Source organism: Sceloporus occidentalis, unplaced genomic scaffold (genome assembly GCF_023333645.1).
Source record: "Sceloporus occidentalis isolate IW3139 unplaced genomic scaffold, rSceOcc1.0.p SCAF_119, whole genome shotgun sequence".
Taxonomy (NCBI): domain Eukaryota; kingdom Metazoa; phylum Chordata; class Lepidosauria; order Squamata; family Phrynosomatidae; genus Sceloporus; species Sceloporus occidentalis.
The window spans coordinates 1,773,574-1,785,868 of NW_028317099.1; the positions used below are offsets into that span (position 1 = coordinate 1,773,574).

The 12,295-nt window shown below is 40.1% G+C and overlaps 1 pseudogene; it reads left to right on the forward strand.

The window, feature by feature from the left end:
• The window catches only part of LOC149282325 (tyrosine-protein kinase BTK-like), an 88,739-nt pseudogene that overhangs the window by 31,603 nt on the left and 44,841 nt on the right, over positions 1-12,295 (forward strand).

The window sequence follows — 12,295 nt, forward strand, 5'->3', positions numbered from 1 at the left end:
TTGGCATGCCCCGCTCATACACTAGTATATCGTATCTCTAGTTCGGCGTCTGCCTGGTTCTTTCATGTGATGTGCTGGTATGCTGTGTTATCTCGGCACTTGCTTCATCTAAACATTAGGTTTCATATATGCTTATGTTGATGTGCTCTTATGCCCTGTTTTTCTATCTACGGGAGCTTCTCCCATTCTATATTCATGTTCCTACCACTGATGGGGGTCATGACCGAGTGACTATGCTCATTTGGCATGTTTTTGATGTACTCCGCATGACTACTGGTTATTGCATGATTGTATGCTGCCTTGCCATCCTCCTTACATGCTATATTGGAGTGTGTGTTCCCTTGTTTACCTTCCCTGATTTTTCTCTTCTGTATCCCTACAAAATTTGAAAATTTCAATAAATATTGATTTACCCCCCCTGGGAGAAAGGGTACTGCCACCCTTGCCCCGTGCATGCTACTACTCACTAATATAGGGGAACACAGGTCACTATGTGAGTTAGTCATTTTTGCTGGGTGTGCAGTTGTGTACTTCCTTCCTCACTTTCCTTATAGCCCAATGCAAGAGCTATCTTGCTAGAGCTACTCTCTGGGTGTTATTCTATAATATTGTCATGTTCTGAGTTCTGGACCAGTTTCCAGGTTGCCTTTCCTTGACCTTGAGTTTGTCCTATTGTACTGCTGCTTTTGGTTCTTGAACTGTGTATCACACCTCTGCTTGACCTCAACCTTTGTTCCTTCCTTATTCCTGTATCCTTACATCTCGAGTCCTACGCCGGTTTACATGACCTCAGCATGCCTTGACTGCAATGCTTTCTTGTGCTATATTTAGCCCAGGTGGAACCAACTCTGCATCCTTTTGCCCAAACCATAACTATGCATGTTTTGCACTCCATGGAAAAATATAAAGTCATTTAATGCCCAACAAAGTGCCTGTACACATACATAATCAGAAGGAGAAAAGAAAACACAAAGCTTTACACGTGTCTTGGCCTTAGATGATGCTTCTTCATAAGCTCATAAGCACCACTCTTTAAAACAGTGTAAATTCTTCTAGGTACACTTGCACACAATTTTTTAAGGAACTCGGTAGGTAGGTGTCAGGACTTACCCAAGGTCCATAAATTGGGTGGCTGCATCCTCTTCTCCCCCTTTGACTGCTAGAGAGACTGCACCTTTGCTTCCTCCTCTAAATAATGTGTGTGCCCCGAAGCCTATATTTATTGTATATGCTACTATATTCACACTTCCTGGGTGATGCCCTTTCTTAGTTTACTCCTGAGGTTCACTCCAGTAGTGATATGTCCAGTTCTATAGCTTTTTACCCATTCTGTCTTGACTTTGACTGACATCTGTCGTCCCAAACAAGCACTCACTGCAGAATTTGTCCCACCCCCCCGAAACTCACATTTAGAGAGAACAGGGACTTAGATGATCCCAACAGTAAGAAGGTTCAAGTTTAAGCATGTAAATTTGGTCACTGAGTGTAATGGCAAGGCTCAGCAGGATCCTGAAATATTAACAGAGGAGAGGTTCAGAATGTCAGGGGTTATTGCACCAGGAATGGTCAGATAAAACTGGGGTTCATTACACAAGGCGGGCAATCATACAAGCCAAAGTCAGCACACTGAGCAGATAGTCAGCCAGGTGTGGCACACAGAATTACTCAAGCCAAATCAAAATCCCAAATCCAAAGAGCGGTTAGGCAAGCCAAGGGTCAAAAATATGTTATCAGGAGTCTGCAGTGAAATTACAATACACAGGATCACAACAAGGTTACCTGTAAACTGCACTTACAGCTTTTTAAAGATGAGACAGAGGAAGCTCCGCCCCCTAATGCGCATCACTGGCGAGCCTCCTGCAGCCCCAGTTTTCCCAGGCAGTCAGGAATGTGCAGGCGACAGAGAGCGGATAAGTACTCATTGCTCAGAACCCCCCCTGCGATGGCTGTCAGTTGCCTGTTTCCTGGCACCTTACTGATTGTAGGAATAAATTGAATTATTTAATTTTAGTTATCCAGAGATAAAACGCCTCCTGAATGTGTAGTCTCTTCAGAGGACAAAACTTTCTAGGCCCAGAAATCAGTGAGAGGAAAAGTAAAGGATTACTCTATTTCTATTCTATTTTATTTCCGTAAAAAGGCCCACCAAAATCCTTAGCACCAGGCCCATAATGCTATTAATCCGGCCCTGCCTGATGGTATTGTACGATGGACTTTGTAGGAAGGAAGCCCCAAACTTGCAAGGAATCTTCACATGCATTCCTGTACATCTCTCTGGCCCTTCATTGAACAAACTGCTAAATCCAAATATTTCACATTTTGACTCATCAGTCCAGAGCACCTGCTAAGATTTCTCTCCCTCTCAGTTCTTGGTTTTTTCCTGAATAGTATAGCTGCTTGGCCTTGTTTCCATGTCGGAGTTATGGCTTTTTGGCTGCAAGTCTTCCTTGAAGACCACTTCGGAACCAGACTTCTGTGGAAGCTAGATTGGTGTACCAGGGTCCCTGCACTGCTGGACATCTAAGCATGATGTATGTTTCACCTGCTGCACTAAGTTTCCTTGGCCGAACATGTGTACAGTCCTCAACATCAGTGGCGTACTTGGGGGCTTTGCCCAGGTGCCACTCATCAGGGGGGATGCCACACTTGAACACAGAGGTCCCAGGTCTCCCAGAAATTCTTGGAGAAATAGAAGTTCAGAAACACCTTTTTTCAGCAAATCTTTATAGATTTTATAAGCTAAGGGGTCACAGCTATCATAAACATTACAATGCCTTTATTTTTTGTTATAGTCTTGGCAGCATAATAACCTTTTGGCTGAACAACTCATTGTTTTTGTCATCATAGGCTTTTTTGGAACAATATTCGCTTCATTCTATCCTTCAGTTATTAAATTTGATTAACATAGATATACAGTATGTATAACAACAAAACCATGCACCTGCAAGCTCAGCTCCAGTTGTGCATTCTGGGTTTTGTTTGAAACTTACAGAAAGAAAAGGAAGTGAAAGACATTCAGTGAGGAGGGATTATTAAAAGGTTTTCATGGTCTGTTGCTTACATTGCAGATGGCTATCTTTGCTAAAGCTATAATATAATTAACTTTTTTCTTGCATAAATGTATCTGAATTTATTTTCATCTCTGGGCTTTTGTAAAGTATAAACCAGTGTCTTACTGTTTAATGTAAAGGCTGTTTTCAGCCTGAATTTGTGGGAGGGGTCTCAGGTAGCATTTATACCCCCTTCCGGATCCTCTCCTTTATGGCTTTTTGTTTGTGTGACTGTGAGTATGCTAATGCTAACTCATAGACATATCACTTTTCAAACATTCTAAATCATTATTTGCAAAATTAAAATTTTGGTTTGGGGCCACTGATCCAGTTGGTTTGAAAAATGTCCACTGTGGAAAATGTTTGTGCCTTTCCCTAGTTGGGGCGTCTCGTTAGCGCTTGCAGGGCATCTCGTTTACACTTCCGGGGTGTCTTGTTGCTCTCGTTTGTGCACTTTGCCGCACTTTGACTAGTCTCTCACCTTCCTGGGTGTTCTTCTCTGTGCCTCCTGGCATTCTCACTCATCATTCCACCTCCTCCTATACATAGCATGCATACAACATAAGGTTTCCCTACTACACCTGGATAGGCCTTCTTAGTGCATGTCCTGAACCCGGAACAGGAGTTGAGGAGAGCTTTTAACCCCTTGATGACAATTGCCGGTCCGGGCACGTCACGGAAATTCATGTCGATAACGACAAATGACGTGCCAGGACCGGCACGTCATTAAACGGGTGCAGAAAGCGATCTATTTTCGCTTTCTGCACCGAAACGGCGTTGCTGTAATGCCTCGACCTCAAGGCATTCAGCAACGCCATTATCGGCACAAAGGGGCCATCTCTGGCCCCTCCCCGGGGCGTCAACATCCGCCATACTTTGTATGGCGGCGGACGCCCGTTTTAAAAGCGTTTAGGAGGCGATCAACGATCGCCTCCTAAACTTAAATGGTGTCGCTGGAATGCCTCGATCAGAAGGCATCCAGCGACACCAAACACTTACCTGGGGATGGACTGTGACCGCTCCGGAGAGCGGTCACAGCCGCAGCTGCCGGTTATCTTCGCCATCTGCAAGATGGCGGCGGTCCGGGAAAATTCAATAAAGAAACAATAAAGTCTAAAAAGTTCGCTAGACGGTCTCCAGACCTTCTAGAGAACTCTGGCTCCACTTGCAGGTTGAATATAGGTACTGCATTCAACCATGCAAGTCAATGGAGCTCAGCTTTCTAATCACAGTGTGATTAGAAAAAATAAATTAAAAATAAAATAAAATTAATAATAATTAGAAAAAAAATAGTAAAAAACCAGTAAAATGTAAAAATAATTTCCCACTGATGTCACTATCAGGGGAACCTTCAAGTTTAAAAAAAATGTTAAAAAAATTAAAAAAAATGCAAAAAAAAAATATATATATATAAAAAATATATTTTTGTGAGCAAGTCCTAAAATTAGCATATTAGCTTAAAACAATTCTCGCATGGAAAGAGTTAAAATACTGGCATATTAAATGCCCATGGGGTGTCTACTTTTAAAAAATGTATGATTTGATGGGGTAAATTGAATTGGCCGGGTTCAACAAGGTCCCAATTAACACGGGGGGAAGGATGGCCACACATCTAATTTCCAATTAGAAAAATGCACACGTACCAAATGTGGCCTTTTAGTTCCCCCCAAAAATGACAAACCCATGCATGTGGGGTATCACTGTACTCAGGAGATGTTGCTGAACACATATTGGGGTGTCGTGTGACAGCGGCATATACCAGGAGCTGTAAATTCATGTGTGTGGGTTCAGTAAACGGGAAAGAAGAAAATTACAGCTAAACACGAGCAGCGCAGAAATGTTAAAACGGCCATTGTCACGAAGGGTACAAAAAGTAAAATCAGCCTTTGTCACGAAGGGGTTAATGACCTTGCAAATGATAACACTGTTGTAACACAGCCTTAATCAATTAATCCTACTCTACATTCAGCATTGATTCATTTCTCTAGCCTCCATCCTACAGAGGGGAGCGTTTTCGGGTCTAGGCACATTTCAAACCCTCTGGACGTTCACTCATGTTTTACCCCTATCACAAATGTAAATGTGTTTTTGGCTTGTATTTGTGGGAGGGGTCTCAGGAAGTATTTGTACCCCCTTCAGGACTCTCTCCTTCAGGGTGTTGCGTCCCCCTTTGTTCACTCTTTCTTCTCCCCTCAGTGTCTATTCTCTATATTCTCTCTTTCCTGTACTTCTTCCTTCTCCTTTTCGAGAGGTAGGCACTATCCTACCCACAAAGGGGTATGTTTTCAGGGTCTAGGCACATTTCAGACCCTCTGGACATTAGCCCTACCACAATTATATTTATTTAATGCAGACTTTCATACCCTTTTGTCTTTATAATGTATTATATAGATTATTTGGATCCTACATCAAAGACTATAAACAGCAATGTTTAAGGGAAATGTTTGATAAATATATAAATATAAGATTGACTGAGAAAACAGATTCCCAAATGTACAATGCCACTGGAGCCTTGCCTTCTTGTCCATGTTCACTGCTTTGCTTATTATGTATTCATTGAGTGTCTGTATTTTTATTAAGATGTATTTGATTTATGATTAGGGCTACTGTGGAAGACAACATGTTAAACCATGGAGCCAGGATACTTTAAGAGCTTTTAAAAAGATTATGCTGTTTTCTTTTTTAAAACAGTTCATGCTTTTACATAATGTGTTTTCAGCTTCATATTAGGTATTTGTATGTGTTCTGGATTATTTTAGCCTAATTTGTGGAATATGGGAGTGTATCCTCAAATTATTATGTTATATACTACTTGTTATGTCCTGTCTACCCATTGCACAGTGCTTCGGAATATGATGGCCCTATATTATTATTATTATTATTTTTTTTTATTTATATAGTGCCAACAGTTTACGCAGCGCTTAATACAATACATAAATTCAAGGGATATGACAAGACAAGAATTGACAGACTAAGACAAACCGATACATTTGGTGGAGAGAGTCCTGCTCGCAAGTTTACAATAAAACAATAAATAATAATAAATAATAACAATTTACTAGAAAAACACCCAATATCCTTATTATAATGTATGTGACAATAGAATGTCTTAATCCAGTAGGACAATGAAATTCCCCTTTAAATTTGATTGTGTATTACAATCTTTGGTGGAGTGTAAAATTAAATATATATATAAATATTCTCCTTAACATTAGTACTCCTTAAATACTCATAAACAGTCAATTCCAGAACAAGAGGCACCCATGACTGCGCATTTACAAAAAAACAGAAAAAGAAGGCTTATGAAATATATCTATTTCTTGATTTTGCAAAATGATAAAAAACAATGATGTAGTATAGTACAAAAGACTATATTTGTACAATGTATAATAAAAAGTCATAGATTCAATGGCACGTAAAAAAGGACCCTATTCCTTGGAAGTGATATTTTATCAGCTTTCCAAAGTTACCAGGACACATTTTGATGGTTCCTTCAGGCTTCTTCATGAGGAAAAAATAAATAACCAGAAAAATGTCAATAATGAAACCCTCATTGTAGGTAGCTTATACTGAGGTTTGAAGAAATGTTCGCTATTTACATTTTCTGGTTATTTATTTTTTCCTCCTGAAGAAAGGCTTTAAGGTAAGTTTGGAGAGCTGATTTGGCAGAATCAAGAAATAAATGTATATATATATATATATATATATATATATATATGATTAGCCTCCTTCTTCTGGTTGTTTGTGAGTGCACCATCAGTTATATATTTTGTATAAACATTATATGAGTTTACACCATATGTGTCAGGAACCTATTTTTCGCTGCCTGAACCATGGCTTTTTTATACCTGTGGCGTTTACATCTGCGACCACTAGTGGCCACCCTCCGCCCTCTGGAGCACTCAGAACTCAGGTGTGCCTTGTTACCTGGGTTGAGCCCTAGTCTACATCCAGCTGGGCCTTGTTACCTGGATTACCCTGCCTTTATGAACCTGCCCTGCCCTTCAGTCAGGGCCTTTGTATTGTAGTCTATGGACCTTCCTGCTGTGGCTCTGCACCTGTACTGTTCCTGGTTCCCTGCTTTTGTGTCCTTCCAAGTGGACTCCCTGCTTTTGTGTCTTTCCAAGTTGGCTCTCTGTCTGTCGACATATTACCTGTATTTTATTTTGCCATACGTCCAGTTACTTGCTTAGACTATATTACCCTTATTTGCTGGTCCTGTTATATACATAAAATACACCACATTACCTGGATTTCTGTTTGTGGTGTCTTTGTTGGCATAATCATGCACTGTGGGTTACATACCGAACCCCAAGTATCCCATGCGCATGGGCTCCTACCCGACCTGATCACCCGAGTCCTGACAATATGTATATTTTTTTACTTTTATATATTGACTACATATTGGTTATAGCTAGTACACAGATCAGTTGAATTCCAACCATTGTTGAAGTTTTAATCTTAATTAAATATGTACCATTTTTTCAATCAAACCAAAGAGTAGTGCTACCCTTGTTTCAGTTACATGTATGTCTTTCTCTTCCAGATAGTGTATGATGATGGGCCTCTTTACGTGTTCTCTCCCACAGAGGATCTGCGGAAGCGTTGGATGCATCAGCTGAAACATAGTGAGCTCTACTCCACAAAATAGCATTTCCTATGATTGATTTAAACAAACAATTTTTGTTCAGTATTGTTGTACTTTTGTAGGTCTGATAGAGCTCAGCATACCTACCAACAATTGCCCCAGAAATAGCCAAAGAGGAATAGTTTTGCTTTAAATTGTGTAATAGGTTGTGTGGCTATGGGACAGGCTTCACACAGACTTCTCATGTGACATTGTAGCCTACAGGTAACTATGTAAGTAATTGAGTTTGACATTTAACAGTTGTTTATAAACATATTAACAGGACTACAGGACCATGTGATACAAACATTCAGAGGTCATAGAAACAAGAAAAATTAGGGGTTATGCCATGGGGCAAAGGTATCAGAGTTCCGAGTATTTAAAAAAGATGGACATTTTTGAGGCATAGTTCAGTGTGGAATTTGGACATTAACAAAGAAACCGTTTGCACCAAAAATAAGAGTAGTAAATAAGCATGTGTTATATAAAAAAAATCTGTCATAATCAGGAACAGGTTGGTCCAGGGGTCAATGGGGATAGATACTGTGAGGTTGATTCAATGTCCAGACCAAAGTGTAATTTGCAATAATGGTCATAAAAAAACAAACAAAACATAGTCAACAATTAAATGACCCAACTAAACTGCATTTAACGACCATCCAGACATCATTCAAACCATTGAAATCCCGATCCTGAAAGCGATTTAATGATGTGTGCAGCATTAAACTGACACATTTTTGTATGTACATTTAAGACCATAAAATGCTTCATCTAACCACCACTGGCCCTGTCTAAGCACTACAATAAACTACTAATAGACACAGTACAAGAAACAATAACACACAACGCATGCACAGTCAAGCAAAAAGAAACTTCAGCAAGGTCTCTCAATGGTCACATTGTTTCGATTTCTGTTAATTTAAATTAACATTAATAAGAAACAAGTTTCAAATCTGAATTGGCTGAGTTCCCAGACTTATTCTGGGGTCACTGCCAGCATAATAATAAGAGTAAAGAGGCCACTTATTGAGTTGGCTAAATTCCCAGAATAAGCCTAGGAACTCTACAGAGAAGGAAAAAAATATTTGATCCCTTGCTGATTTTGTACATTTGCCCACTGATAAAGACATGATCAGTCTATTATTTTATTTGAACAGACAAAATAATAACCAAAAAATCCAGAATAACGCATTTTAAAATTGAAAGTTATAAATTGATTTGCAAAACATTACTTAGTACTTGGTGGCAAAACCCTTGTTGGTAATCACAGAGGTCAGATGTTTCTTGTAGTTGGCCACCAGGTTTGCACACATCTCAGGAGGAGTTTTGTCCCACTTTGCAGATCCTCTCCAAGTAAGTAAGGTTTCGAGGCTGAAACCATAATCCACATATTTTCTATGGGATTAAGGTCTGGAGACTGGCTAAACCGCTCCAGGACCTTAATGTGCTTCTTCTTGAGCCACTCCTTTGTTGCCTTGGCTGTGTGTTTTGGGTCATTGTCATGCTGTAATACCCATCCACAACCCATTTTCAATGCCCTGGCTAAGGGAAGGAGGTTCTCACCAAAGATTTGACAGCACATGGCCCCATCCATTGTCCCTTTGATGCGGTAAAGTTGTCCTGTCCCCTTAGCAGAAAAACACCCCCTAAGCATAATGTTTCTTATACACATACATATATACATATACAGACATAAACACACAAATAGTATATATATATACACACACACACACACACACACTGTATATACAATACTTCATCCTCCACTTCCCTACTGTATGCCCCATGTGGCCTTTAGCTCTCTCACTGAACAATGATCTGATCAGGTCCTGCGATGTGTAACAATCATCCTTCCTTGTTGAAGATTATTGCAGCACATTTCGAGACCTAATCAGATCACCCCTGTGTGGGGGTAAGTGAGATGTATTGCTGCAGGGCCCCTCAGAACACCATTACCCTTTAGCTTTTGCTCCATGTGCTTTGCTGTTAATCCGAAACTGTCCACGTGTACAGATCTACTGGGAACAATAAGTGGCAACATCATAGTTACTGAGTTGGCTGGTATGAACAAGAATAAATCTCATGAATGTAGCCAACTACTGTAATCAGGATTCATTCTGTTAATGGTGCTCTCCAAAGTTGTTTTGTATCTTTTCTTTGACCTTATTGTTCTCACAGCGAATGTTAAGGTATAATAAAGGAGAAGACAAGCTGAAATTATCTTCCTTCCATGCTGCTCCTCTTCTGAGCTTCTGTGAAATCCTCCACTGGCTCCCTATTTAAAATCCTGGTACTAGCATATAGGGCCCTCCATAACAATGCTCCTCCATCCAGTTTTACATTCATAAACAAATACTCCCCTACTCGTCCTGCAAGATTTCACTTGTGCTGCCCAATATCTTTAGAACCTACCCCCACCGAACCTTCAGCTTTCACCCTCAGGGCCGGCCCAAGACATAATGCCGTCTGGGGCGAAGTTTAAAATTCCGCCGCCAGAGGTCATTATCTACCCTTCCTCTCCCTCCCTATTATCTACCCCCCACTTTGCAATTACCTTTCAGCAGTCCTGCGGCGACTGCTCTGCCACGGTGCGCGCTGCTTTACTGCTGAGTGCCGGAAATGACGTCATTTTCCGGTGCTCAGCATTACAAGCCGACACCGAGACCGAGCTAGAGGGCTCGCAGAGGAGAGAGAGGGGCACCGAGCGGGTAAGCGAAAACCACTCGGCGCCCCTCTTTCTCCTCCGCTTAAAAAAAAAAAAAAAAAAAAAAAAGGGGGGCTTGGGCGGCAAAGTGCCGCATCTTCAAAAGTGCCGCCTGGGGCAGTTGCCCCACTCTGCTCCATGACCAGCCCTGTTCACCCTCCCTCCCAACATTCAAGAAACATCTCAAAACTCACTTCTTCAAAGAAGCATACCGTCTTATATGTGGCGGGAGCGGGCGGCGGGATTGACTACATATGTGGCGGGAGTGGAACACACACATTGCGGGAATGGGTGGTAATGGTCACAAAATCAGCGGGAGTGGGATTAAAAAAAAAACAGTCCCGCGCAGGGCTCTAAAACATACTTCTTGTAACTTGGGAGAAATTCTGTTAAGTAATAACTAGTTGGGAGATGTGTGGCCGGTTTAAACGACTGTATTCAGGTCTCCCCATGTTTTTTGGGTGTGTGACTAGCAGCTGAAGACTGCCCAGGGCAATAACTACATGTTTTTATGACTTACTGTATACTGTAAATTACCAAATATTTGGAAAGTGACACAATTTTTAGAACTTTGGCTCAGTACATCGCTTCAATAGGTTTCAAATTAACCAGCATGCAATTGATGTGCAAACCTTCAGCTTTTATTTGAGTACAGATGATGACCTTAAACATACTGGGAAAGCAACCAAATAGCTTTTCAAGACAAAAAGTAAGTATTTCATTTGCTTAATACAAAGCAGAATGCAGAAACCCACAAACAAGCAGAAACGTAAACATTTAAATTCTGGCAAATAATCACTAGGGAGGAAACCCAGAATTGGGGATATCCATTGGTTACAGTCTTTAAACAATCATTCACAGCAAAGGATTTCAAACCAAGTATTAAAAATGATCATATTGTTTATTATTATGTTAGTTTGTCCAATTAAATTTGAGCCCCCTTAAAATGGGTAGTATGTCAGTTGCTGTACATTATTTTTGTTAAACCCATTGAATTAAAGCTGAAGGTTTGCACTTCCATCACATTTCACATTTGGCGTACAGAGCCAAAATCAAAAATATGTATCTGTCAAAATATTTATGGTACCAATTGCATGTATCCTCTGATATATTATCTGTGTGCATTTTCCTATTTCACGTCAGTGTGGGCTTTTGGCCAATGTATGATGTCACATGGGAGAGGAGACAAGACTTCTTTTGTTTCTTGTCTTTTTTTTTTTTTTTTTAAACTTGTGTGGCTGCATGTTGCCTAACTTGTTTATTTCCCTAAAGTTAAAAAAGCAAAATACAGACTATAATAGTAAAAAAGTAAAAGTAATACTCTCTGAATAAGTAATTGAGAATTGGTTGCGCAGAAGTTCGTTATATATACCTAGCAGCAGCAAGTGGTTAGAGGATCCATTGCATACTCCTTTGACAATTTTAGTCTAAATTTAATATTAGATTAGATCACAGTGAGGGAGACTGAAAATCAACAACAGTGTTGAAGCTGACAATGTACAAAATTGATATTGAATTAAATTCTTTGGAAGCCATCCAGAGAATACAAAGGAGGCAATCTAAAGTAAATGTAAAGCATTTTTTGTAACCCTTAGTTCAACAAAGTTTCATTATAAATCCTTGACATGACTAATCACTTGACGAGTCCAGTCAATTAGCCCCATTATGTTAATATTTCCCATTTTATAATCTTCTTTGTATTTTTAATTAGTTATGTGTTCTATGTCCGCCCATAGTTATTAGGTTTAACACTGACATGGCCCAGAAGTACCATCCTCGCTTTCATCAAGACGGCCAGTATCTTTGCTGTGCTCAAACTGCCAAGAATGCCATGGGATGCCAACTGCTCCAGGGCCCCAATGGTAGTGAGTATAAATGATTTCTATATATTATATAATATTCAATCTATATCTA